The sequence below is a fragment of the Canis aureus genome, chromosome 1 (assembly GCF_053574225.1).
Source record: "Canis aureus isolate CA01 chromosome 1, VMU_Caureus_v.1.0, whole genome shotgun sequence".
Lineage (NCBI taxonomy): Eukaryota > Metazoa > Chordata > Mammalia > Carnivora > Canidae > Canis > Canis aureus.
Window position 1 is genome coordinate 78,156,549 of NC_135611.1, and position 25,858 is coordinate 78,182,406.

Here is a 25,858-nt window from a genome sequence, read left to right on the forward strand (position 1 = left end):
CCCTGGGTAGCTCAGCGGTTTAGCTCCTACCTTTGGGCCAGGGCATGATCCTGGAGACCTGGGATCGAGTCCCAGGTTGGCTCCCTGCATGGAGCCTGCTTATCACTTTGCCTGTGTCTCTGCTTCTCTCTCTTTCTCTCTCTCTGTGTCTCTCATGAATAAACAAATAAAATCTTAAAAAAAAAAAAAAAAGAAATTTCAAGCACCTAGGACAAATGAGTAAGTGGTCGTTAGCTAAAATGACTGTAATGGGAAATTAACTTGGGAATCCCTAAGACTAAATTTTAATGTGGCACCTTCCAAAGGGCTAAATAACTGTACAGATGAGTTACTTGTAGGTATCTATGGTGACATCGTCTCATAATGAACTTCATAAGACATAATAATGGCAAGGGGTACTAATAACCAAGTATAAAATAGTGGTGGATCTAAAAGGATTACTCTTGCCAACTCAATGATATCCATCCCACTTGGGTCCACTAGCCAGGCATCAAAATAGAGCAAAAGAAATGCTGAGATGTTAGGGAAAACTGAGCATCTTACTGTACTGGACCACAAGTTAGAAACATTTATGCGTTTGTGGTATTAAAGACAGGATTTTGATACATGTATGACCTCAACATTATTTTTATTTATTATTATTAATAAATAATAACACACTAAAGCTAGACAATGGCCTTTCTTTAGACTCTTCAAATGTAGAATGATAGGCCTCTGCAAACTCTGCCCCAGTTCTGTGATATCTTTTTCCACATCTGAATCCTCTTCGTCTTTACTGCTCCACAGTTTATGACTCACTTTCTAAACAAACCCTGTAAACAAATTCCACTTGACTCAAGGCAGCTACTATCATGGCTACAACCCCTAAGGACTCTTATATTGCCAGCTTGTTTACTGAAAGTGGCTAGATTGCAAATTTAATTTTTTTTTCTATGATTTATCTAATGCTGCCAAAATGCAAGGAAAAAATAATGGAGGCCACTCAAGAACAATTAAAATGTCAACATGTTTAGAAAGAGACCTATTAGTGATACAAATATGAAATACTTCTGATGTTGATATTGAGGTCATTAGAACTTAGAGTTAATCAGGCCATCAGAACTTTGCACTGACTTACATTTAGGTTAAGAAAGCAGGCCCAGGGCTGCAGGTCATTTGCCCTGCTTTATCTCAAGTCAACATCTAAATCAAATAAAAAAAAATTCCAGACTTCCAAGTGACTCTAGAGTCCAACTCTTCTGACTTGCTTCTCACTTCACTAATTTCTTATATGATATCCCTGGCAAAGTCACTCATTCAACAGACACAAATTAAGCACCTATCCCTGCCAAGCATTATTTAACCCCAAAGATGAAAAGTACTTTGGTTTCAACTTCCATACTAAGCCTGTCCTTGAATGCTGGCTTCATGACATAAATCCTTACCATTGATTTGTCTTGAACCAAAACCTGCCCTCATGGGGTTCCAGAAGAGAAAACTCTGTTTTGTTTTCAAATATTTTTCAGAAGTGATTATACTTCTCTGCCATCCATTCCAACCCAAGTCTTTTTGAGGCAAAATATGCCATGTTTATTCCATCACTCCTTATATGACTTGGTGTCCAAACCATTCATGACCCTGGCCATACTCCTCTTTGCAAATTCAAGTCTGTCAAATCTCCTCTTACTGTGAAGATCCCAGACTGGAAGATACACCCAACATGTGTTCTATATTGACCTGGGCACCATGTTTTTACTAATACAATGCCTCAACTTCTTTTCTTTTCTTTTCTTTTTTTTCTTTTCTTTTCTTTTCTTTTCTTTTCTTTTCTTTCTTTTCTTTTCCTTTCTTTTCTCCTTTCTTTCTTTCTCTCTTTCTTTCCTTTCTTCTTCCTTTCCTTTTTCTTTCTTTCTTTCTTTCTTTCTTTCTTTCTTTCTTTCTTCTTTCTCTTTCTTTCTTTCTTTCTTTCTTTCTTTCTTTCTTTCTTTCTTTCTTTCTTTCTTTCTTTCTTTACAATGCCTCAACTTTTTGAAAATACTTCTGTGATTCTGTTATGTGTGAATGGGTTTTGGCGTCGGAACTGAATTTGTATTGACAGATAATTTTGTAATCTTGGGAAAGTTATTCACATCTCTAAACTGTAAATTCATCTGTAAGACAGATATAATCATTATTTTCATATGAATTTGGAGGGTGAAAATAGATGACATATGTAAAGCCCTTAGCACAGTATCCAATACATAGCAGAGGCTTAAAAATCGTTAATTGATGCCATTAATAGTACCTCTACTTTCACACACATATACTGTTATCTCTTTTTTTTTTTTTACTGACCAAATCTAGTACCATCCATCCTATATTTAACTGTTTTTCTCCCTGAAATTTAAGATTTCACATTATTCACAGTTCATGCGTTTTCCTACTATCTTCCCAGTTTATTAAGATATTCTCTAACTTTTTAATCCTGTTGTATCACCTGCAGATTTGACAAGCCTGAGCTTTAAGTCCTCATCCAAGTCACTGATAATGCTATGACTAAGAAGGACCAAGGACAAAAAGCCCTGTGACACATCAGGAGGCCTTCATTCAGGTTTATATCTATTTCCACTTTTCATCAGTTGTTTAATGAATTGTGGAGAGAGCTTACTGCATTGACATCTTACACACATTCCTTCATCTTTCCACAAAAACGTCTTAAGGGAAAAATCAGGCTGACAAATTTGTTCCTGACATTTTCCACATCTATCTGCCCAGTAACTCTACCAAATAAGAAAATATTTGCTCTGATTCAGTGAATTTATACTAGCTCTTGATGCTCATTTTCTTCCTTAATTGCCTGTACATCATCTCCCTAATAATCCGTAGTATTTCTTTGCCTCCTCCTTCTTCATGGTAAGCAAAATAATGCCCCTTTCCCCAAATATGCCCATGTCCTAATCCTGGACCTATGACTTTGCTACTTTATATGGCAAAGGGACATTCCAGATGTGAGGAAGGTTCAGGATCTTAGACAAACCAGGAAAGACTCCTCAATCTGGGAAACAAAGGGTTGCAGAAGGGGAGAAAGGTAGGGGGATGGGATAACTGGGTGATGGGCAATGAGGAGGGTACTTGATGGGATGAGCACCTGGTGTTATATGTTGGCAAACTGAATTTAAATAAAATATTTAAAAAATAAACACAAAAACAAACCAACAAACAATAAAAGGTTCAGGATCTTGAGATAAAGCTATAATCCTAAATTAACTAGGTGAGACCAATCCAATTACATGGGTCCTTAAAAGCAAAGACCCTCTTTTCTGGCTGTGCCCAGAGGGAAGTCAAGTTCTCTAGTGACAACAGAAAGAGTTCAGAGAGGCTTAATGTTGCTGGCTTTGAATACAGAGGAAGGAGGCCACACACCAGAGAACATGAGTGGCCTCTAGATGCTAAAAAAAAAAGAAAAAAAAAAAAAAAAAAAAGGCAGGAAATACATACTCCTTTAGAGTCTCCAGAAAGGAATATAGTTCTGCCAATACCTTGATTTTAGCCAAGTGAGACTTGTGTTGGACTTCTGACCTTGAGAACTGTAAGATAATATACTTGGGTTGTTTTTAGCCACTAAGTGTGTGGTAATTTGTCATAGCTGCTATAGGAAACTACTATTTCCTTCTCCTCTTCTATTTTAAATATATACTTTCAGTTGACATGCATTTTTCTTCAAATTCATTTAGGCGGGCAGCCCCAGTGGCCCAGTGGTTTAGCACCGCCTTCAGCCCAGGGTGTGATCCTGGAGACCCGGGACTGAGTCCCACTTTGGGCTCCCTTCATGGAGCCTGCTTCTCTCTCTCTCTCTCTCTCACTGTCACGAATAAATAAAATCTCTTTAAAAAAATTCACTTTAGGCCAGTTGGGGTTCAAAATGGCCAAGGCACAGGAAACAAGTATAAGACAAGTCCAGCGAATTGCAGGAAATCATCAGTTAATCTCTTAATAATTTACCCTGGGCAGCCCAGGTGGCTCAGCGGTTTAGTGCCACCTTCAGCCCAGGGTGTGATCTGGAGACCCAGGATCGAGTCCCATGTCAGGCTCCCTGCATGGAGCCTGCTTCTCCCTCTGCCTGTGTCTCTGCCTCTCTCTCTGTGTCTCTCATGAATAAATAAAATCTTAAAAAAAAAAAAAATTTACCCTTATCTCTTCATTGCAGTTTGCAGTGAAATGTCTCCATAGCAAAACTTGGTTAGAATATAATCATGTTGGCCATGTAATTATGTTTCTTTAAAAACAAACATCTTAAATGTCTTTTGATCTTTACTCCTTTGCACCTCTGATATGATTCAATTAAAATCAGTTTTATTGAACGTATTTTATTCTTATAACACATGTGATGTTATTGTGGATGCTACAATTGTGAACCAGAGTCCAAACAAAGCCTCTGAGTTTCGTGACTTTCAATAGTCATTTCCATTTCTCTGGACCTCAATTTTCAATACCTAGAAAAATAAGGACACTAGACAGGATAATCTCTAAGGTCTCTTTTTTTCCTCTAAATTGCTGTGTTCCATCAGAGTACAGTTCCAAAAAAATAAAAATAAAAATAAAAAAGAAGTCCCTGTTTCTTTGCTGAAGGATCAACTCATTGAAGTATAGCACTTCAATACTTTGTTCATGCCAGTCCCTCTACATGAAATGGGCTCTTCTTCTCCTTTATTTTCTCTTACCACTTATATCTCCAGGTAGGAAAATCCTACCCTGCTTTCAAGTTCCAAATCAAATGCCACTTCTCATGAAAACTTCCTTGATCTCCTCTGAAACGCTACAGCACTCATTGCCTGTAGCCTGATCACAGATGGAGTTATTCTATTCTATTCTGTTGCAAAATCTTGCCCCTCCAACTGGATTGCAGCTTTTCAAGGATGAGGACTGTGTTCCTTGTTGTTTGCCAACAGCAGGTACTGAGTAAATATCCTGCCTTTCCTCCTATCAGTGGAAGTGGTACCCTACTCAGTATCAGCCACCACATCCTGTCTTCTGATTCTACATCCCCCGCCTCTCACAGACTTGGCAACATCATCTACTTCAACTCCAGTTAATTTTTCAGCCTCAGCTCATAAGCTCAACAACCTCCCATTTAAAGAAAATTCCTCTCTTGGTCCCATGTCCAACACTAGCCATATCCTTGGATCTCCCACTGCCAAATTTCATAAAAGAGTTGAGCTATTTACCCTTACTGCCTCAACTTCTCCATCTCTCATGCTTCTGTCCACTCCAGTCTGGTTTCCATCCCATCAATCCAATGAAATGTACTTCCCCATAGGTGACCAACATCCTCCAAGTCACTACAGTTGATGGACAGTTACTATATTTATCTCCTAGACAGCAGCTTATACGCCTAACTCTGACCTCCTTTTTGGAACATTGTCTTCCATTGCTTTCCATGATACTCTGCTTCTTCATTCTACCTAGATGCTCCTTTAGTCTCCGTTGCCAATGCACCCTCTATTATTCACCTCTTAAATACTTAACTTTCTTAGCCTTACATCCTGGACCCTCTTATGAATTTGGTCTACAAGATCTCCTTAGATTCTTTCCATTCCCAAAGCTTCACCTGTCCTGTGAAAGAGTGATTTAGACAAGTAAGGCCTTTGCTCTCCAGTTTATATCCTAATGTAAAAAAAACAAAAACAAAAAAACAAAAAAACAGACAAGAGGCAAACAAACAAATAAATCACAAGATAATCTTACATAGTGATAAAGGATTTTTGCATGCAGATAACATACAACAATAAAATTAAAACAAAGTTGCAGATCAACAAATGCAAAACTCATAAAATTCATATGAATGATTTCATTATTTTTTTAAAGATTTTATTTATTTATTTAACAGAAAGAGAGAGCATAAGCAGGGAGAGCAACTAGCAGGGCAAGAGGGAGAAGTAGGCTCCCCACTGAGCAGAGTACCCGACACTGGGCTCAATCCCAGGACCCCAGGATTATGACTTCAGCTGAAGGCAGAATCTTAACTGACTGAGCCATCCAGGCACCCCCATATGAATTATTTTAATTTAATGGGACAGGGACAGATGTCCACTCCACCCTACAACCTGAATATGGCCAGTATGCAGGCTCTTCTATACTTCTACTTCTTGTCTCTATTTAAGTTACATAAAACCTTCCTTCATACATCTTGTGATAAAGTCATTTGGCCTTCACTTAGTGAGAACATTCACATTTTAACTACCTGTGTGTTCTTTTTTTTTTTTTTTTTTTTTTTTTTCACAAATCATGTGTCTCTGACAATTAAAGTAGCACTCCTTGGCACCACAAAATCCTAAACACAGACAAAAATGCAGGCCCTGAAAGCATGCAGCAGCTCTCTGTTCAGCTGCTCATCCAAAGGAACCAAAATATGTTGATTATCATCAAAATGGAAACACAAAATTAAATTCTCACAGAGAAATAGACACCGCTGAAGAATACAACTGCAGACTTTCAAGGATCTTAAGACCTTAATTTGAGAAATATGAATAAAGTGAGAAAGGTCATTAACTTGAAATCAAAACCTGTTGATACACAACCCAGCCCTGACATTGGTAGCAAGTGGGCCTAGGGTATTTACCTTATAGACTTGTTAGAAAGATTAAATAAAACCATAGTAATCAAATTATTTGTGGAATCATCTTTGTCGTCTGTGAGAAGATGCCTTAGCCAGGTTTCTCAGAAAATGGAGGGTGAAAGTAAGCAATATGCTAATCCTTAAGGGGGTGTCCCATCCTAGGAAAGCTAGAATTAAAAAAAAAAACAGAAAGGTCTATTGTTCAGTAACCATCAGGGATGGGAATATTGCAATTTTTCTTTGCCCCGTCAATGTTCAGTTTATTAATACAATTAGAAAAACACTAGCCTACAATTTTTAAGGGTTTTACTCAAATTACAGTTAGTTAACATACAATGTAATATTAGTTTCAGGTGTACAATACAGTGATTCAACACTTCTATACAAAACCTGGTACTCATCATGACAAGTATACTCCTTCATCCTCATCACCTATTTTACCCATCCCCGCACCCAACTCCCCTCTGGTAACCACCAGTTAGTTTATTCTCTATACTTAAGAGTCTGCTATTTGGTTTGCCTCTCTCTCCTTCTCGGTTTTATACCCCCTTTGCTCATTTGTTTTGTTTCCTAAATTCCACATACGAATGAAATCATATGGTATTTGTCTTTCTCTGGCTTATTGCATTTAGCAAGATACTCTCTAGCTTGTTGCAAATGGCAAAGAGTTCATTCTTTTTTATGGCTAAGTAATATTCCATTGCGTATCTATACCGTATCTTCCATATCCATTCACCAGTCAATAGACATTTGGGCTGTTTCCATAATTTCACTATCCCACAATTTTGCATTTAAATTGTATACTCAATTATGATGTTTTTTTTAAAGATTTTTTATTTTTAAGTAATCTTTAAATCCAATATGGGGTTTGAACTCACAACCCCAAGATCGAGAATTGCATGCTCTACTGTCTCAGACTCTTGGACTCCTCAATTACACTGTTTTTAAAATAAAACCAAACCTCTATCTCTCCCCTCAAATTCTTCCTATAAAGAGAAAATGCCTTCACTTCTAAAGACCATTTTTGGGGTTTGTTTTAATATGGTTTGCCATGTGAACATGGAAGTAGATTTGCTGAACCTAGCTGCCTGATTTGAAATGCAAAACTTTAGAAACACAAACATGCAAACATGATTGCAAACATGTAAAGCAAAGCATTTTATCTGAATGACCCTAATCAAGGCAATGCCCTGTTGAATTAAATAAATAAAACAGATCTGGGAACAGGCTAAGAAGAAATAAAACATCTAAAGCGGCTAATTGCCCTTGGCTCACTGAGAATATTAATCTTATTTAACCTGTAAAAGATAACCACAGGGAAAAATATCAAAAGGCCTATGTGTCTCATAATTTTTTTCCAGCCAACCATTTTGCAATTTTCACTTCTCACTTCCAGGCTCTGTGCCTATTTTTAGACATTCAATAACAGTATAAGCCAGTGCATGTTAGGCATGAATTAATGAACAGTAATATCTAGATTTGTGTCAGGGAGTCAGGTAAGATGGATGGTGGAGAGAAGGAGTGTTTCATGATCTTACATAAGATAACACGATGGTGTTTAGTAAGGGAACGATCTCCCTATGTGCTCTTCAGACAAGTCAGAAGGAGGTTCATCCTGCCGGGTTAGTGGTGAGGGGGCGGTTTACAGCTTCGAACATTCCACCCACCATGAACAACTGGAGAGAGAGCCACCCAAGAGAGTGCCTACAGAATTCACTCAGGTCAGGAGGCCACAGTGAACACAGCCATTCCAGTAGATTAGCAGAGGCAATAAGCAGAGGTAAGAACTCCAAGATAAAAAGTGGACACCTTAGCTTAGACCAAACCAGATAAGACAAAAACAATGGAAAGCATGCAGAAGAGAATCCAGTCCAAACAAGCATAGAAAATTCCCTTAGCTACACAATTTTGCAGTGGTCACTGCTCTCAAAAGGAGGTGAATATATAAGAACTCACTACAGTGTTCTTCCACAATGATATGTGTAAATAGGAGTATAGACTTCTATGTATTTCATTTTTTCTAGAATGTGGATTCAGCTATTCTTAATATATTTTGTCTCCTTTGTAGTCCTAAGTTAAAATGAATGAATGAATGAATCACATAGTTCTTGCCATATATACATTTTATATTGATTTCTGACTTTTATCAAAAGTCTGGCTGCCAAATGGCCAAAACCAGAAAGAACCATTTCTCAGGTCTATGTGAAAGTACGTTACCTATATTTATAGTGCGTATCTGCTATTTTGTTTGACTAGAACCCCTTCTTCTTTCCAAGAAAACTCCCTTCTTAGAACGGCTCCATTCCACATCACGTATGTGTTTCAAAGGGATTCAGCTGGCGTATTTTTAGATGGCCCCAGGCCATTGGCACAATTGATTAAGCCAGGCTTGGGCCCCTGCCTAAGGCCAAGATAATCAGGGCCTTCCACAAGGCTTTTCTGTCTGGAATTCAGAAATAAAGTCAGTCCTTCTTTGGCATTTTAATCACAGTATGTGAAAGTCAGTAACTACAATGAGAGAATGACCTGAACAACCAGGAAGAGCCCAGATGAAGGCAGAGAAAATGAATACTAATAGTTTGCTTCCTGTGTCCAGTTTTATTTTACTTTGTGTTAAATTTCTGGCTGTTTCCTTGTCTTTCCCATAGACTGACCTCTAACCCCATCTTTGGTTACTTAAAATATCCTAATACTCTCCTAATAAATTCCTCCCTTTTCCTAAATAAATTCAATTTGGATTTTGGTTGTCGGTAACCAAGGGGATCTTGAATAATATAACAATATATTGTCTTACTTTGGGAAGGATGAATATGAAACTGTGTAACCACTAAAGGACTAGGTGGTGATTCCCAGTTACAACTTTGTTTTAGCCAACCTTGATAGACAGCCTACCACAAGTTTAACCTCAAGGGTTAGGCAGATATATCAAGGTGAAAGGAAATTTCCACATTGTCAGGCCAAGACTAACGAAAAGGCAATCACTGTAGGAGACAGTAGGAAACAATAAGGATTTTCAAAGAGGTCTTCTCCCTTTTGTTCTTTTTATTATTATTATTATTATTATTATTATTATTATTATTATTATTATATTTTTAAAAGTCTTTTGCTCCACAGGTAGTGCAGCTGGGAAGCCATGGGTGGTCTACTCCTCACCCCACCAGGATAGTCCAAGATGACACGCCTCATGATCAGTGCCCCTAACTAAGCAGAGTCCAAGGCTGGGACAAATCAAAGGAGAGATTTTTACAACAGGTTTATTTTGCTTGCTGTGCAGGGGCAGCCTAGGACGGTCTGGCTGTAAGCTGGGATGTCTGAAATTAGTGTGGCAGGAAAGGAACAGCATGGAAGATGCTCAGCTCCTTCCTGTCTGCTATCACCAAACCCACATTCACAGGAGAGCAGAGACATCAATGCCCCTCTGGTTCACAACAGCTTTTGATTCTCCCCTCAGGGGATGGATTTGGGAAGCACAAAAGTTTCTTGTTTGGGTTGGTTTTTTTGAAGGAAATCTTAAGACAATAGAGCACCACTATCAAACATCTGCCCCATGTCCATGATTAAGAGGTAAAAAGGAGACAGTACCACCCCAGGTAAGCATTGAGAAATAAAGACTTTTTTTTTTTTTTTTTTAAATTTTTATTTATTTATGATAGTCACACAGAGAGAGAGAGAGGCAGAGACACAGGCAGAGGGAGAAGCAGGCTCCATGCAGGGAGCCCGACGTGGGACTCGATCCAGGGTCTCCAGGATCACGCCCTGGGCTGCAGGCAGCACTAAACCGCTGCGCCACAGGGGCTGCCCGAGAAATAAAGACTTGATCAGCCTAGCAATCCCAGGCCCCCAAGTGGCTCCTAAGGACATAGAGACAATCCCATAGTGAATGAGTCTATGGGACTAATCCTGCCAAGAAGGAAAGGCACTGCTCTACCACCTGTTGCTGCCCATGTGGCAAACTATTATTATTATTTTTTTTTAATTCTGAAATCTTCACCACCCAAATCTCCTACACAACAGAGAAAGAAATGTAAAAGCATGGCAATTAAGTGACTGTCCTCCTTCTTTCTGCTTTCACATAGGCATTATTAGTATCCATCTGCAGGCATACCTGCTGTTAGCCAAATGAAGTCTATAGTGTTAAAGTTCTAGCTACTATGTGTGTGTGTGGTAACAAATTTATATTAAGAACTGTGGAAAGAAAAGCCCAGAAAAGAACTCCTTCACAAGTGTACTTGTTCTTCTGTACCTTGGCAGAAAAACGCATGCCCATGCAGAGACAATCTTCATTCAGAGTCACACAAGTTAGACAAATTTTACAATGTGTCATTGTATTGGAAGGGGGGTGCCTGACTGGCTCAGTTAGTAGAGTGTGTGACTCTTGATCTTGGGAGTTGTGGGTTTGAGCCCTACATTAAGTGTAGAGATTGCTTAAAAACAAAATCTTTAAAAGAAAACAACTTTTGCTGAGTATGAAAATGAGTGAAAATGTTTTATTACTTAAGTTGTATTCATATCTACTGTTTATTACTTTTTTACTGTTTTTAAACTCTGAATCAAAGATTTCACGATATTTGGGCAAGGTCCTATTAGTTGTTTTGCAATTGGCCTTCCATCTATGTTAATGGTGATTTTTAAAATCCCAAATTTATAGAGTCAGATGTATGCTATTCCTTTTAAAGGAGTTTCCTGAGGAGACAACAGTAAGGCTAAAATTGCTTGAAGTCTTTCTGGACCCTCCTTACATGCTGCCTAAAGAAAGAACATATTCCTTATAGTGAACCAGATCTGGGTTTGAATTTTCTCTTTACCACTCATTTGCTGTCTAATCTGGTAATCAACTTCTCTGCCTGTGCTTTCATCTGTAAAACAGGGTTACTAATTCCTACCTTTCAGGATAGTTGAGAGATTTAAAGAAGACAGTTGATGCGAAGCACTGGGATAACTTTGGAAACATATTAAGGCTAAATAAATAGTTATTCTAAAGATTGCCTTTTAAATATCCCCAGTGGTTACAACCTATGTTCTCTACATTTTTGAAATGGCCTACATCTATAACCCCATGGCAAAGGTGATCCAGCTGGGGCAACACAAGTTTTGATCAGACACAAAGCCAGCCTCATATGTAATGAGGCTGCTTTGGTAATATTACTTGAAAACTGGTTCTGAAGAAATTGCCAAAGAGAATTTCCAAAAGTGGCTGCATGACCTTCTGTGATGATTGTAGTCTTCTACTTCAAGTCTACACAACATCATCAGCTACTGCCCTTCTATCCCACCTATAGCCTCAGATCCACAGTCGGTCCCAACCAAGGTTGCTTGGCTCACCAGACATCAGAGGCTGAACCTTCAGTCACCTTCTCACACCTGGTTTCTAGAGTCACATTTCCAAGGGCTGGACTCCTGAATCACTCTGCTGACAACCAGATCCATAGTCCAAGAATGATCAAAATCACCTTCTTAAGAAGCTGCTCTCAACTTCAGCTTCCAATACTGCCCCCAGTTCATTCAACCAGATGTTCCCAACTCCTAGTCCTGACAGGTTACCTTGTTGAGCCCTCTTTACTGTCCCAGTTCACCCTTGGCATGCCAATTCTCCTGCTATTTAAAATAGGTCCTGCTACATAGGGGGAGAATCCTTGCATGGAAATATGGTTAAGTGCTTTTTTTTTGTATGCAGTAGAACCCAAATCTGGTTGGTTTTAATAGAAAAGTAATTTATTAAAGGATATTGGAATTGACATAGATCAGGGAAGACTGGTCAACCAGACTCAGTAAATAGTATAGAATGAGAGGCACTAGACATTGTCCAGCACCAGAGCTCAAATCATGTCTGAGTCCTTCTGCTAAAGACACTGCTGCCAAAGCCATAGCATGCTGGACCTCCTCGTTCAAACTACTATCTCAGAACTGTACATCAGATGCTGCCTTGCTCACAGCTACTGCTACTACACACATCCTCCAGATGGATTCTCCATTGTGCCTGCTTCTTTGCATAAAGAGCTTCTTCCTCCAAGTGTGGAAGGGGCCAATTTGATTGGTCTATCCCAGGTCACATGCCAATGTCCTCCCTTCAAAGGAGCCTAGGCAAGTATCTGGCACTGTCAGCTTCTATAACAGGTGGATAAAAACCAAGCATCCACTATAAGTGGTAACTAAATATCCATAAGATCTCTCATCCTGTGTCCCCTTTGAAGAGGACATCCACTCCAATGCAGCAAGCTTTGGCATACTGGGATTTTTAACATTTAGAACACTTTTCTGGAAAGCCTTAGAAGAGGTTATGCTTTTAGACTCAGAAATTTTACTTCTCTATAATGAGAATATCTCAGAATAATTTCAGCCTCTATCATGAGGAGGTAATATGAAACAGACTAAAATTTCTTCAAAAATATTTATAATATTGTTATTAACCATTAAAAACAACTGGAAAAAAACCCCTAAACATTCCACAAGATGACTGCCTACAAAGTCACGGTATATTCACTTAACAGCACATTATGCAGCCGTTAAAAATCATAACTGTATTAATTTTAAAAAATAAAAAGGTACAAAGTATGATATAAAATTGCCTGCACTAAAGGCAAAATTCTATACAGAATGGCCTCAACCAAATAAAATAATATTGACAAATAGGAGGTAGATAGAAATAGACAAATAAATCACCTTATGGGTAACTGGTGGTATTTGAGTATTGGTTGAGTACTAGATGATATTAGGGGGTTACCTGGAGGGATGTGTGCTGAATATTACTTTGAACAGTCACAATGTCTATAATTTAAATGGTCAGCAAAAATACATAAGGGAAATACAGCAGAATATTAGAGACACATAAAATATTTTAAAAGATTCAGAGTAATTAGATAGAGAAAGGAAGACCAAAAGAATGCAAATATCAACCAAAAGAAAGATGGTAGAGCTGTATTAATATCAAAGTAGACTTTATACAGAAAGCACTGGTAGAGAGGAATTGAAACACTTCCTTGTGAGAAAAGAAGATAGATCGATTCTAAATTTGTATTCAGCCAATTTAACTTTGCCTCAAAATATATACAGCAAAGACTGAAGAAAGAAATGAACCCATACATACATTTAGTGAGAGATGTTTAAATCTATTATTTACTCAGAGAGATGTCTTAAATCTCTCTCAGTAAATAATAGAGTGGACAGTCAAAATAAGTAAGTTGGTAAAAAATACAGATGGCTTGAACAAGATTAAAAAACTTGATGTAATGACATACAAGTAACATTCCCAGCAACAACTTTAGAAAACATGTTTTTTTTCAAATGTACCTGAAGTATTTATAAAATTGACATAACCTGGATAGCAAAGCACATTTTAGCAACTTTCACCTGACTGAAATCACACAGAATCTAATCCCTGGGGGTACCTGGGTGGCTCAGTTGGTTGAGCATCTGATTCTAGATCTTAGCTCAGATCTTGATCTCAGCATCATGAGTCCAAGCCCCATATTGGGTTCCATACTCAGTGTACAGCCTACGTTAAAAAAAAAAAAAAAAGAAAGAAAGAAAATCTGCTCCGTAGACATCCCAGAATTATACTAAAACATCAGTGTTAGTAGAAATACAGATACCATTACCAAAAAGATGACTTTTTGGTCACAAATTTTGCAAACTAAGAAATACAGATCTAAGTATCTCGTGTACAAAGAAGAAATCACAAAAGAAACTAGAGAAGACCTTGAAGTAAATGATAAAAAAATTACTTATTTCCTCTAAAATGATTTACGCCACACTACTAGGTTACTAAACCAAAGATAGTCTGTTTTTGTTTAAAATAGCAATACTGGGGGATCCCTGGGTGGCTCAGTGGTTTGGCGCTTGCCTTTGGCCCAGGGCGCGATCCTATAGTCCCGGGATCGAGTCCCATGTCGGGCTCCCGGCATGGAACCCGCTTCTCCCTCCTCCTGTGTCTCTGCCTCTCTCTCAATCTCTGTGTCTATCATGAATAAATAAATAAATAAATAAATAAATAAATAAATAAATAAATAAATCTATCTTTAAAAAAATAAAATAAAATAAAATAGCAATACTGTTTTTGCTCAAAAAAGAGCTAAACATGACCAAACAAAAAAATTCAGTGTCAGCATTGAGAAATACCAAATCTGACTCCTTCAAAGAACAAGGGCCAATCTTTGGGTGTCTTTACTCTGTCCCACGCTATACAGTTTGAGCAAGGAAATTAGTCCAACTAGGGGATTTGAATGCATTTTTAATATGCATGTGACGCTGTTAATTCAGGTTCATTACCATTAACCAGTACTTCCCTCTGTTAGAGCAGAGAGCAAGAAATAACAGAAGCCTTCTGGCTGGCTGACAACACATGACAGTACAAGAAATGTCACCCAATGCAGCTTGAGGAGCTGCAAGTCTGAAATAGAGCTTTAACTAAGTGTTTCAGTAACCTACACCATAAGGAAAGAGTCCCTCGGTCAGGAATTTAGAAAGGAGACATTTGGTGTCTGTGCCAGGCTGCACATTTTCAGTAAAAGAAGTCTGTTCTGCAATCAGAACTCCTAATTTGAGCTCCCCCACTGATTACACTGTGTCCTTGGGCTGAGCATTAAACACATCAGATCTCCCTGAAAGAGGGTGTGTATCAAACATGATAATGAATGCGAATGTGCTTTGTAAACTGTAAAGGGTTGCAAAAATGTTAGTGATTATTGTGTCATAGCACTGTCCCAGGTGAACATTTATTGAGGTCACAACATAAGCACAAAACATCACTGGAGAGTTGTTTGAAGTAACCATTTAGAAACTGAATATTTCTCTCTTCTTTCTTCTGCCCTCTCTCCTTTCAAGTTCTCTCTCTCTCTCTCTCATTTTGGCAAATACCATAACAGTAGGAATAACAGTGGTGATGTACTAAGCAGACTCTGCACTATGCACTTTACATGTGCATTAATATTCAATTTTCACAACAATCCTCCAAGGTAGAGATTTTTCAAATTTCTCCGATGAGGACACCTGGCACAGAAAACTGGTGGCATTTAACCCTGGGTGGGGGTGAGAAGGGTGACAAGAATGATGCGTGGTCAAAACGAGCCCTTTTTTAAAAAAAATGCTAAGGAGTGGAATGGAAGGACAAGCATGCACATTTCAAGAGAGTTCCCAGAGTAATTTTGTCTTCTCTGGCCTTTTGTGGAGAACCAAATCACTAGGTTAGTCATTGTGGTCAAGCTGTTAAGAGAGTTCAGAACCTACATTCAAGTCCAGGCTTCCCCTAGCAAAACTCATGCTTTTTCCACTTTATTTCAATGATATATCATGCAATATACATTTAAATTTATTTCTACTTCTGAATCACAAGTAGTAAGTTACCCTCACAGAAAATTTAAACTAGATAGCACACCTTCATCTATAAAATATCTTTCCCAAGAATTTGTAACATAAATCTAATAAAACCTCTAGATTCACTTCCAGATTACAGTAAATACTTGGAATATGAAAACAAGTTAAATGACACGGCAGAGAAACAGATAAATCCAGAATTTTATATATTATGATCATATACAAATTATAATCCAAGATAAATAGCTTGGATTCTTCCAAAAGTTAACGTTATTTAAGAAGAAAAAAAAGTGGGGAAACAGTTCTATATTAAAAGGAACAACACAGACTTAAAGACCAAATGTAAAATTTGAACTTTGTTGAACTGGGATTTGAGATGGAAGGAATGAAAGACATTCGTGGGATAATTAAGGAAATCTGAATATGGAATGTACATTATATAATTCTGTAAGATTGGTGATGATTTGGCGGGCTTAGTTAAGTTAGGTGTGATGATGGTATTATGGTTATTTATGAGAGTATACTAATTCTTGGAGATGCATGTTAAACTGCATAGGGGTGAAGCATGGTGTCTGCAACTCTTAAATGATAATATACACACATACGTAGACAGAGATAGAGGAGGGAATAAAAAATGCTGCATTAGTAGAACCGTCAGGTTTTAGAACCAAAAGTACCCTGGGAATGAATCAGTATGTTTGACATCCTCAAGCAGTTGAAGAAACTGCAGCCCAAAACAAGATGACTGAGGTCACCTGGCAAGTTGGTGACAAGAACCTCAGTCCTCCATCCTATGACCAAGGCCTTCACACTACACTTTCTTCCACCTTTGGGAAAACTGTTAACCATCTATTATAATTAAGTGGAAATCCTAAGAGTCAGGCTTAGTTACTCCTATGCCTTTGTCTTAATGAAAGTAAAATTTTGCTCAGCATAGCACTTTGATGATCTATCAAGCTTGCCGAAGTAAGATTACTGAAAGGATAGAAAAGTAAAAGTAAACACTGGATGTCATGCATTGTGCTAAGAGCCCCTATAGCTATGATTCTATTTACTTCTCCCAAAGGCCCTATGAGACAGGCATAATATTTTATAAAGTCTACCTCCTAAACCTGCCTCTTAGCTTAAAAGGTAAAGACAATTTCAAGAATAGAAAAGGAAAGGGAAGGGATCCCTGGGTGGCTCAGTGGTTTAGTGCCTGACTTCAGCTCAGGGCGTGGTCCTGGGGTTCTGGGATGGAGTCCCACATCGGGCTCCCTGCATGGAGCCTGCTTCTCCCTCTGCCTCTCTCTCTCATGAATAAATAAACAAAATCTTAAAAAAAAAAAAAAAGAAAGGAAAGGAAAGGGAAAGAAAAAGAAACAATTGAAACACATCCATGAACCCTTTGAACATTTAATAACTATTTCTCCATGAAACAGAATAATTATGCAATATAGCCCTATGATGATGAAAATTAATAATAAGAGGGGATATCTAACATATTAAATAACAAACTAACTTAGTAACCTGACAAATTTAATGATAAATTATTGGATGGGGAAAAAAATCCAAATTAGATTAGAATCTAAGTATCCACAAGCCTCGGTGTCCATCGAAAGATGAATGGATAAAGAAGATGTGGTCTATGTATACAATGGAATATTACTCAGCCATTAGAAATGACAAATACCCACCATTTGCTTCAATGTGGATGGAACTGGAGGGTATTATACTGAGTGAAGTAAGTCCTTTGGAGAAGGACAAACATTATATGGTCTCATTCATTTGGGGAATATAAATAATAGTGAAAGGGAATATAAGGGAAGGGAGAAGAAATGTGTGGGAAATATCAGAAAGGGAGACAGAACATAAAGACTCCTAACTCTGGGAAACGAACTAGGGGTGGTGGAAGGGAAGGAGGGCGGGGGGTGAGGGTGAATGGGTGACGGGCACCGAGGGGGGCACTTGACGGGATGAGCACTGGGTGTTATTCTGTATGTTGGTAGATTGAACACCAATAAAAAATAAATTTATTAAAAAAAAGAAATTATAATAGGAAGGCATATATATGGACCATAATTTATTTAAAAAGTATGATGCTAATATAATTCACTTCAGGCTCAGTAATAATATGTGATTGTTTGAATTTTCACTCATTCTGTCTAGTATTTCCTTTACATGAAAACACACACACACACACACACACACACACACACACACGGAAAAAAAACCTTCCCTCTCCCGAAATGAGAGAAAGGGGAATAATGACAGAAAAAAAACTGGAAGGAACGGGACAGTCTAAAAATCTCAGAAAATAATCCACAAAAGGCTAAAGTAATGCCCCTTTCAAGAACAAGCCCTCACTTACCAAAAGTGAATGGAATCTGGACAGAACCACATTTGGACCAAATTTTAAATGGGTAATATTTTAAACCTAGTTCAGAAGGACTTTACGGGGAATGCTGCCTGGGTCCCCGCCCCTCTTAAGTCATCTCAGGATGTGAGAAGGGGAAGTGTTAACATTTAACATACATTTTGAATCTATCTTCCTCTTAAAAATATTATTTCTACCTTTACTACACAGGAGAAAGTGAAGTGGTTAATTGAAGACAAAGTTCATTTTTGTTTGAAAGACAAAAGAGACAAAGGAATTTTGCACTGGCCTTGCAAGAATACTCAGAGAATTATTCCAGTTTTACATTTTATGTAAACAAAAGCTAAAAGTTTAAAACCTGAAGTACTTTGACAAGTTGGCCAGCTGTTAATTCTTATACTGTAATAAAACTAGGGGTTTAAATAGATCACAACATGATGAAAATAGTAGTATTCAAATGACTTATAATGTCTACATAATGATTTATAATACAGCTTATTTTTCTTTAAAATACATGAATTTTAACTGGAGAAATGAAAAACTTTATGATAAGGATGCCTGGCTGACTCGGTGGTTGAGCATCTGCCTTTGGCTCAGGTCATTATGGAACCTGTTATCAAGTCGTCCCCCCCCCTCCCCCCCATAGGGCTCCCTGCAGGGAGCCTGCTTCTCCCTCTCTGCCTGTATCTCTGCCTCTCTCTCTCTCTCTGTGACTATCATAAATAAATAAAAAATAAAAATAAAAATAAAAAAAAGAAAAACTTTATGATAGTAAAAGGATGATTTCATAAGAATGGAAAAGTTCCTTTATATTCTGTCAATCAAGAAAAACACTTCTGGCAGTTTTAAGAATCATAGTTGAAAACTTACTAATACATTTGTTAGAGATAATATTTCCTGGGGTGGTTGGCTGAGTCAGTCAGTGAAAAGTGTGACTCTTGATCTCAGGGTTGTGAGTTCAGGTCCCATGTTGGGTGTAGAGATTACTTAAAAATAAAATATTTTTTTAAAAATAAATAATATTTCCTTATGGATGAAAGTATCATTTTAACATGCAAATCAGCAACTAAGTGTCTAATCACCTGGTCCTTTCACCCAAATATTCACTCACATAGATGTTCAAATTATAAAGCTATCGAATCAAGATGGATATTTATCTTCAGAGTAGGGAGGGTTGTCTACTTCCTGTCAACCAGGGACACAGGTTCACTCAGAGGTAACTGATTGTATACAGCATATGACATTAGGAAAACCCACTCCACTGGCATGTGATTTTCCTCCTCTAGATGAAAGAGCTTTGTGTAGGGAAAAGAGATTGGACCACATATTGGAAGGCCACGTTTTTGCCTTAACTCTGCCACTAACAACTGTACATCAACAAAGACATATCACCTTAATGGTATCTCTGCCAAACAAATATATATCCCAAGTTTAAATACAAGGAAACTCCAGCTAAACTCAGAATTGAGGCGCCCTTCCACAAAATTAACAAACAAACAAACAAACAAACAAGAATATTGATCTGCCCTCTTTAAAACACTGTCAAGTTAGGGATGCTCAATTAAGTGCCTGCCTTTGGCTCAGGTCATGATCCCAGAGTCCTGGGATCAAGTCCCGCATCAGGCTACGCGCTCCGTGAGGCATCTGCTTCTCCCTCTCATTCTGCTAGCTCTGCTTGCTCTCTCTCTCTCTCTCAAATAAATAAAATCTTAAAAGTAATAATAAAAAATAAATAAATAATGTCAATTTAATGAGTGCCTGGCTGGCTCAGTTGGTAGACTATGCAACTCTTGATCTCCGGGTCATGAGCTGGAGCCCCACATTGAGGGGAGAGTTTACTTAATAAAAAATTAAATTAAATTAAAAAATGTCAAGTTAAGGGACTCCTGGGTGGCTCAGTTGGTTAAGTGTCTGACTCTTGATTTCAGCTCAGGGCATGATCTTGTGGCAGGGTCCAGCCCCATGTGGGGCTCAATGCTCAGTGTGGAGTCCTCTTCAGATTCTTTCTCCTTCTCCCTCCCCCTCTGTCCCTCTCTGCTCACATGTGCACACACTTCCTCTCTCTCCTAAAATAAATATATTTTTTTAATGTCAAGTTAAGACAAAAGCTGAGAAACCTTTTCAGAATAAAGGAAACAAAGGAGACATGACAACTCAGTTAAATGCATGATCCTGGTCTAGGGGAAAAATTAGCTTAAAATTATTTACTGGGACAATTGAGAAAATGTGAATTTAAATTTGGAATGTGGTGTATATTATATCAATGTTAAGACACTGATTTTGATAACAACCATGGTTATTAAAAAGACTGCTGTCCTTAGGAAAATACCCAAATATTTCAGGGTAAAAGGGCATAATGTCTCCAATTTACTCTCAAAGGATTCAGGAAAGAAAAAGATTTTGCAGTAAAAATAGATTCACATAAAGATAGTAAATGGTGCAAGATATAAATAAATATGAATCTCAGTAAAAGGCATAGGGGGTTTCTTGCACAATTCTTAACACTTTCATGTAAAATTGAAATTATGTCAAAATAAAAATATTGTTTACCAAAATGCTAAAAGGAAAAGATTTCTGGGAGTGACTTGGCCATCCACAATATGCAAAACTCCAACCTGAGTGAACGATCTGTACCAAGTAGGAAGTATTGGATGTTAAGATGTATCAGTGGCTGAACAAAATGTTGTTTACCAGATGAGGTAAAGCTGATGCTAATAGAAATACTAGCATTACCAGAACATTGTATGGTATATAGATGGTGACTACACTTACCGTGGTGAGCACAGTAACGTGTAGAATTGTTGAATCAATATGTTGTATACCCCAAACTAATCATACCTCAAATTTTTTAAAGATAAAAATTCTGTACTAATTTTTTAGACCCAACTTTCCTTGACATGAAAGGGAATAACTATCCCTGAGTCATCATATTGGAATGGGTAGGAAAAAACCCAGCTGTGTTTCCTTTTAGCCTTCTAATTTAAAGTCAATATTTTAATAATCTTTTAGATTCTCCAGTTGGTTGCTCTCAGGCTGGAAATGGACCACCACCAATATGTAATTAAAGGAAAATAACAAATAGTTAGAATATAGATTACACAGGTGCTGACTTACAAATGCAAACGTTGTAGCAGAAGATTAAGCTCCCAGGAGGCTGGAGGTGTGTGTCTCTGCTTATTGCCATCATAATTCATTAATGGTCAAAGTAAAGCTGAGATCAATATTACTGTAGTCACAGGAATGAGAAAAAATGATCAGCACCAAAATAAGATACAAAGACAGTCTCAAAATATTTGTCCCTATATAATTAAGAAACCAGTCACTGTCATGAATTTTAAAACTTAACAGATTCTTTTAGCTGTTCTATGTTCAAGAGGTGACACAGCTTAAAGGATCTTGAAAAGAACTGTTATTCCCCTAGATAAGACCATATATATATATATATATATATATATATATATATATATATATATATATATATAGAGAGAGAGAGAGAGAGAGAGAGAGATAGAGGAGAGAGAGAGAGAAAGAGAGATAGAGAAGTCCTTTTTTTTTTTCCATCTGGGTGGTAAAGAAATAAAAAGGAAGGATGCTAGGATATGGTAAACATCACAGAAGGCAATACAGCATGTAATGGTCTCACAAGAAGCTCAATTCTGAAATACAGTTGAAGAGGATGAACAAACAAACCTTTTAGTAAGATCTGTACCTAAACCAATAGCTCCAATGCCAATTCCTCTGGCCCCAGCAAAGGGGATCAGATTCAGTAGGACTATGTTTGGAACCAGGGAATCGGAGTTTGATTCCTCCCCAACCCAGTCACCTCCTGTAAACACTGTTTTTAAACATGTCTGCTTTTAGTTCTTCTGGTTGTAAATAGCCCCAACCCATCCCCCAATTTTAAGAACTAAATACTGACTGCTCTTTTACAATATGGTTATAGTTTAGATAAATTAGAATGATGAATATTTGAAATAGTGTAATTGGCCTATTGGGTAAGTACTTGTTTCGTGCAAAATTTGAAATAGCTTAACTCCTGTCAAGAGTAATCAAGAATTGCATAATTTAAAGCTAGCAGGCAGTGTGTATGTTTTTATCTGTGTGGCTATGTGACATGCCCCTTTAGCCAGTAATCAGAGGTACAGTGGCACTTGTAATTACACCCTCCTTGATAATGGGATTTGGATATGACAAGCTTGGTGATTGGCTCCTGTCTTCTTGCAGCTGGCTTACCTTGCTCATTTCATTAACTCTGCACTGAGTTGACTCCACATGTCAAGTGACCGAAGTTTTCAGATCTTGCTTAGGAAGTTATGCCAGAGTTTTTACTTGCACCTGCCATCATTTAACAGTAGCTTGTGAACCATGCTGTCATTTAAATGCACAGGAATGACTACATGTGATTCTAGTGATTTTTATGTTATTTTAATCTTTAGAGTTATAATTTTAAAATGGTTTTTTATCCAGTAACAAAGCCATCTAAGCTTTCATTCACTGGGAGCAAAAAACCAATCCTGAAAATTTTCTTTTTGGAACAAAAGTTAAATGAAATAAAATACTATAAGGAGGCCACATGGCCAGTTACCAATCAATTTTGGAGACAGTACTCTGTGAAATATTAGAGGTAATTCTGAGAATATTTAAAAGACTATTAAAGCAGATACAACTTGAAGCTTGCAAACATCATCTTATAATTGGGCATGAATATTGGAATGGGAAAAAATGCCATGGCTGCAAAACCATCGGCACTATAATGTGTCCTTAAGCTAAAGAGATTGCTGATACCTGTGCTCAGAGATTGTGCCCTGGGATCTTACATGTATGACTATGAGAAACCACTCATGAATTATGCATTCTTTGAATATATGGGATGTTTGGAAAAATCATTCCTCTTTTCAATTTCTTGGTTGTAAATGGCCTCCAGTTATGAAATAAGAATTTAGCTCATTTATATTATCTTCTTCTTCCTCCCAACTCTGCTGAGTTTGGGGTATTTATATTATCATTTTTAAGTTTTGTTTTGGTTACTGCTGTGAACTTTAAATAACATGCCATGCTATGCTTCAATTTCTCATTCTAAAAACTTGAGTCATATCTTGACTTCCCATTATAGAAGTTGTGGGTTATCAGTGATACTAACCTTCTATTTCCTTCATTTTCCACTTCCCATCTTCTGTCAGGTATACTTTTACATTATGAAGATTAGCGTTTGCCTTTTTCCTTTGCAACATAACCAAGATCTTCCTTTCTTTGTCCTTAGGGTGACTATAGAGTTGAAAATCAATCAGAATACTTACATTAAGACTATATCAATATTGTGCACTGCCAAGCTAAGTAGCATGTTAGGATTATTTCCTTTTCTATGAGGGCAATGGTCATAACCTCTCATCTACTTCAAAGGAAAATGTTTTAGCACCATGTACTACATGTCTTTTTCTGACACTCTATACATTATAATTCATCAAAATTGGATCCTAATAGTCTTAATTAGCCTCTTATTTTTCTGGATGTCTTAACTGCCTTTTTTATTGACTATATATCATAAATATATATTTATGATATATATTTTAAATATATATTCTTATATATAAATGTATACTTTATCTTTTATTTTTTAAGATTTTATTTATTTATTTATTCATGAGAGATATAGAGAGAAAGGCAGAGACACAGGCAGAGGGAGAAGCAGGCTCCATTCAGGGAGCCTGATGTGGGATTCAATCCCGGGACTCCAGGATCACGCCCTGGGCCGAGGGCAGGCGCTAAACTGCTGAGCCACCCAGGGATCCCCTGTACTTTATCTTATTCTCAAGGTTTTCTCGTTGGTTTGTTGGTTGGTTGATTTTCATTCTCTCAATCACATTATGAACTGCATGGAGTTCTCTTTTGCCCTGGAATCCTTCCCTTTGAGCTGTTCATTCTTCTGCTTCAAAATGGAAGATTTTATGGGCACCTGGGTGGCTCAGTCAGTTAAGCATCTGACTTGATTTCAGCTTACGTCTTGATCTCAGGATTGTGAGTTCAAGTCCCTCATTGGGCTCCATGCTGGGTGTGGAGCCTACTTAAAAAAAATGGAATATTTTATACCATATTTGACTTCCTTTTCCTGTGTTAGATCCCTTGACTACTTCTTTCTTGGATAACCTCCTCATTCTGCTAGAATACATATTTAAGTAACTTCTTAAGAAAGAGATCCTGGGAAGTAAAGTTTCCTAGTGCTGGTTTATATGAAACACCTATGTTCTATGCTCACAGTTGATTGATAGGTTGGCTGAATATGGAAATTAGTTTCAAATTCAATTTCCCCTAGAATTGAAAGGACTACTCTATTATCTTCTAGCAGCCAGAGATGTTAATGAGAATTTGGCTGCTCAATTTTCATTCCTCTGTAGGTGGCCTAATTTTTCCCTCTGGAAGCTTTTAGAAAGTTTTATTTATTCTTAGAGTTCTAAAATTTTACAAAGGTGCATCCAAGTGGGTTATTTTCCCCATTTATTATAGTTGGCCCTTAGGAGACTCTTTTAATGTAAAGATGTACATCCTTTTCCAGGAAATTTTCTTATATGATTTCTCTTTCGCCATTCTCTCCCTTTCTGGATTTTATATTACCTAGCTGTTGGATTTCTTAAACAGGTTTTTATATCTCCTCTTTTCTTTCATATTTTCCATCAGTGGCAGAGAATGCTATTATTTGTACCTCAACATTTACTTCACTGTCATCTTTGTTTATTTTCATCAGTTGATTAAAATAATAGTACTATTGTTAACAAATGTGTCAGACTGGAGCAGAATCTTTGATTTTACTGCTTTGAGTGCCTGATCCATAGACATGATCCTCCAAGTGCTATTGTAGGTAGCAACTTCTTGAAGAGTTGATGCTGAAACTGCCAGGGGATGGAATTTAAAAACAAAAAAAACCTTACTTAAGTCCAATTGCAGTATTGCTTTCTCTTCTGCCAGGCTCATCACTCTTACAGAGATAAAATTAAATTGGTCTGGCATAATTTGTACTTCACAAAATCATGTTGATTATTACCCAGTACCTTGTGCTCTTCTAGGTGGTCGCAAATTGATTGTTTGATGATTTGTTCTTGTATCTTCCCAGGTATCTAAGACAAGCTGAATAGTCTATAATTATTATGGTTGTGCTTTTCCCTGTTTGGGGGGGAAAAAAAAAAAACTAACCCAAAAAACAGGTACTCCATCTGCTGATTCCACTTGTCAGCATCTTCTCCTGTCCAATCTTCCTTTTCTAAAATAAAGGCTAGTGGTCTTGCAATTACATTTGCCAATTCCTTAAGTACCTTGGGATGCAAGTAATCAGGCCCTGCTGATTTAAATGTCCCAAGCTCTCTGAAGTGCTCTTCAATCACTTCTTTCCGTACCTCCAATAAGATAGCACTTAATCTGATTTAGTTTCCTTATCATTGCTGATTAAAAAGAAAAAAAAAAAAAACACGTTAAAAGCTTGGTGAAAACCTCCACTATTACAGTTGTTGATAATTTTTGTTTAGCAGTACTTGTTAATGGGTTTTTTTCATTGATAGTTTTAAGGATCGTATTTTGCATCCTATAAATTCCTACCTGTATTCTAACTTCTCTCTTTCCTCCCTTTCTTC

The 25,858-nt window shown here is 37.5% G+C and overlaps 2 long non-coding RNA genes across 3 annotated transcripts in view; both read right to left on the reverse strand.

The window, feature by feature from the left end:
* LOC144318616 (uncharacterized) overlaps positions 1-25,858 on the reverse strand; it is a 111,624-nt gene that overhangs the window by 54,267 nt on the left and 31,499 nt on the right. The gene's annotated exons all lie outside the window — the stretch shown is intronic.
* Positions 1,995-25,664, reverse strand: LOC144288608 (uncharacterized). The gene is made up of 4 exons (XR_013356578.1): positions 25,425-25,664; positions 23,380-23,504; positions 21,354-21,465; positions 1,995-2,129 (listed from the first exon to the last, which is right to left on the reverse strand). It is a non-coding gene; the product is annotated as an uncharacterized LOC144288608 (long non-coding RNA).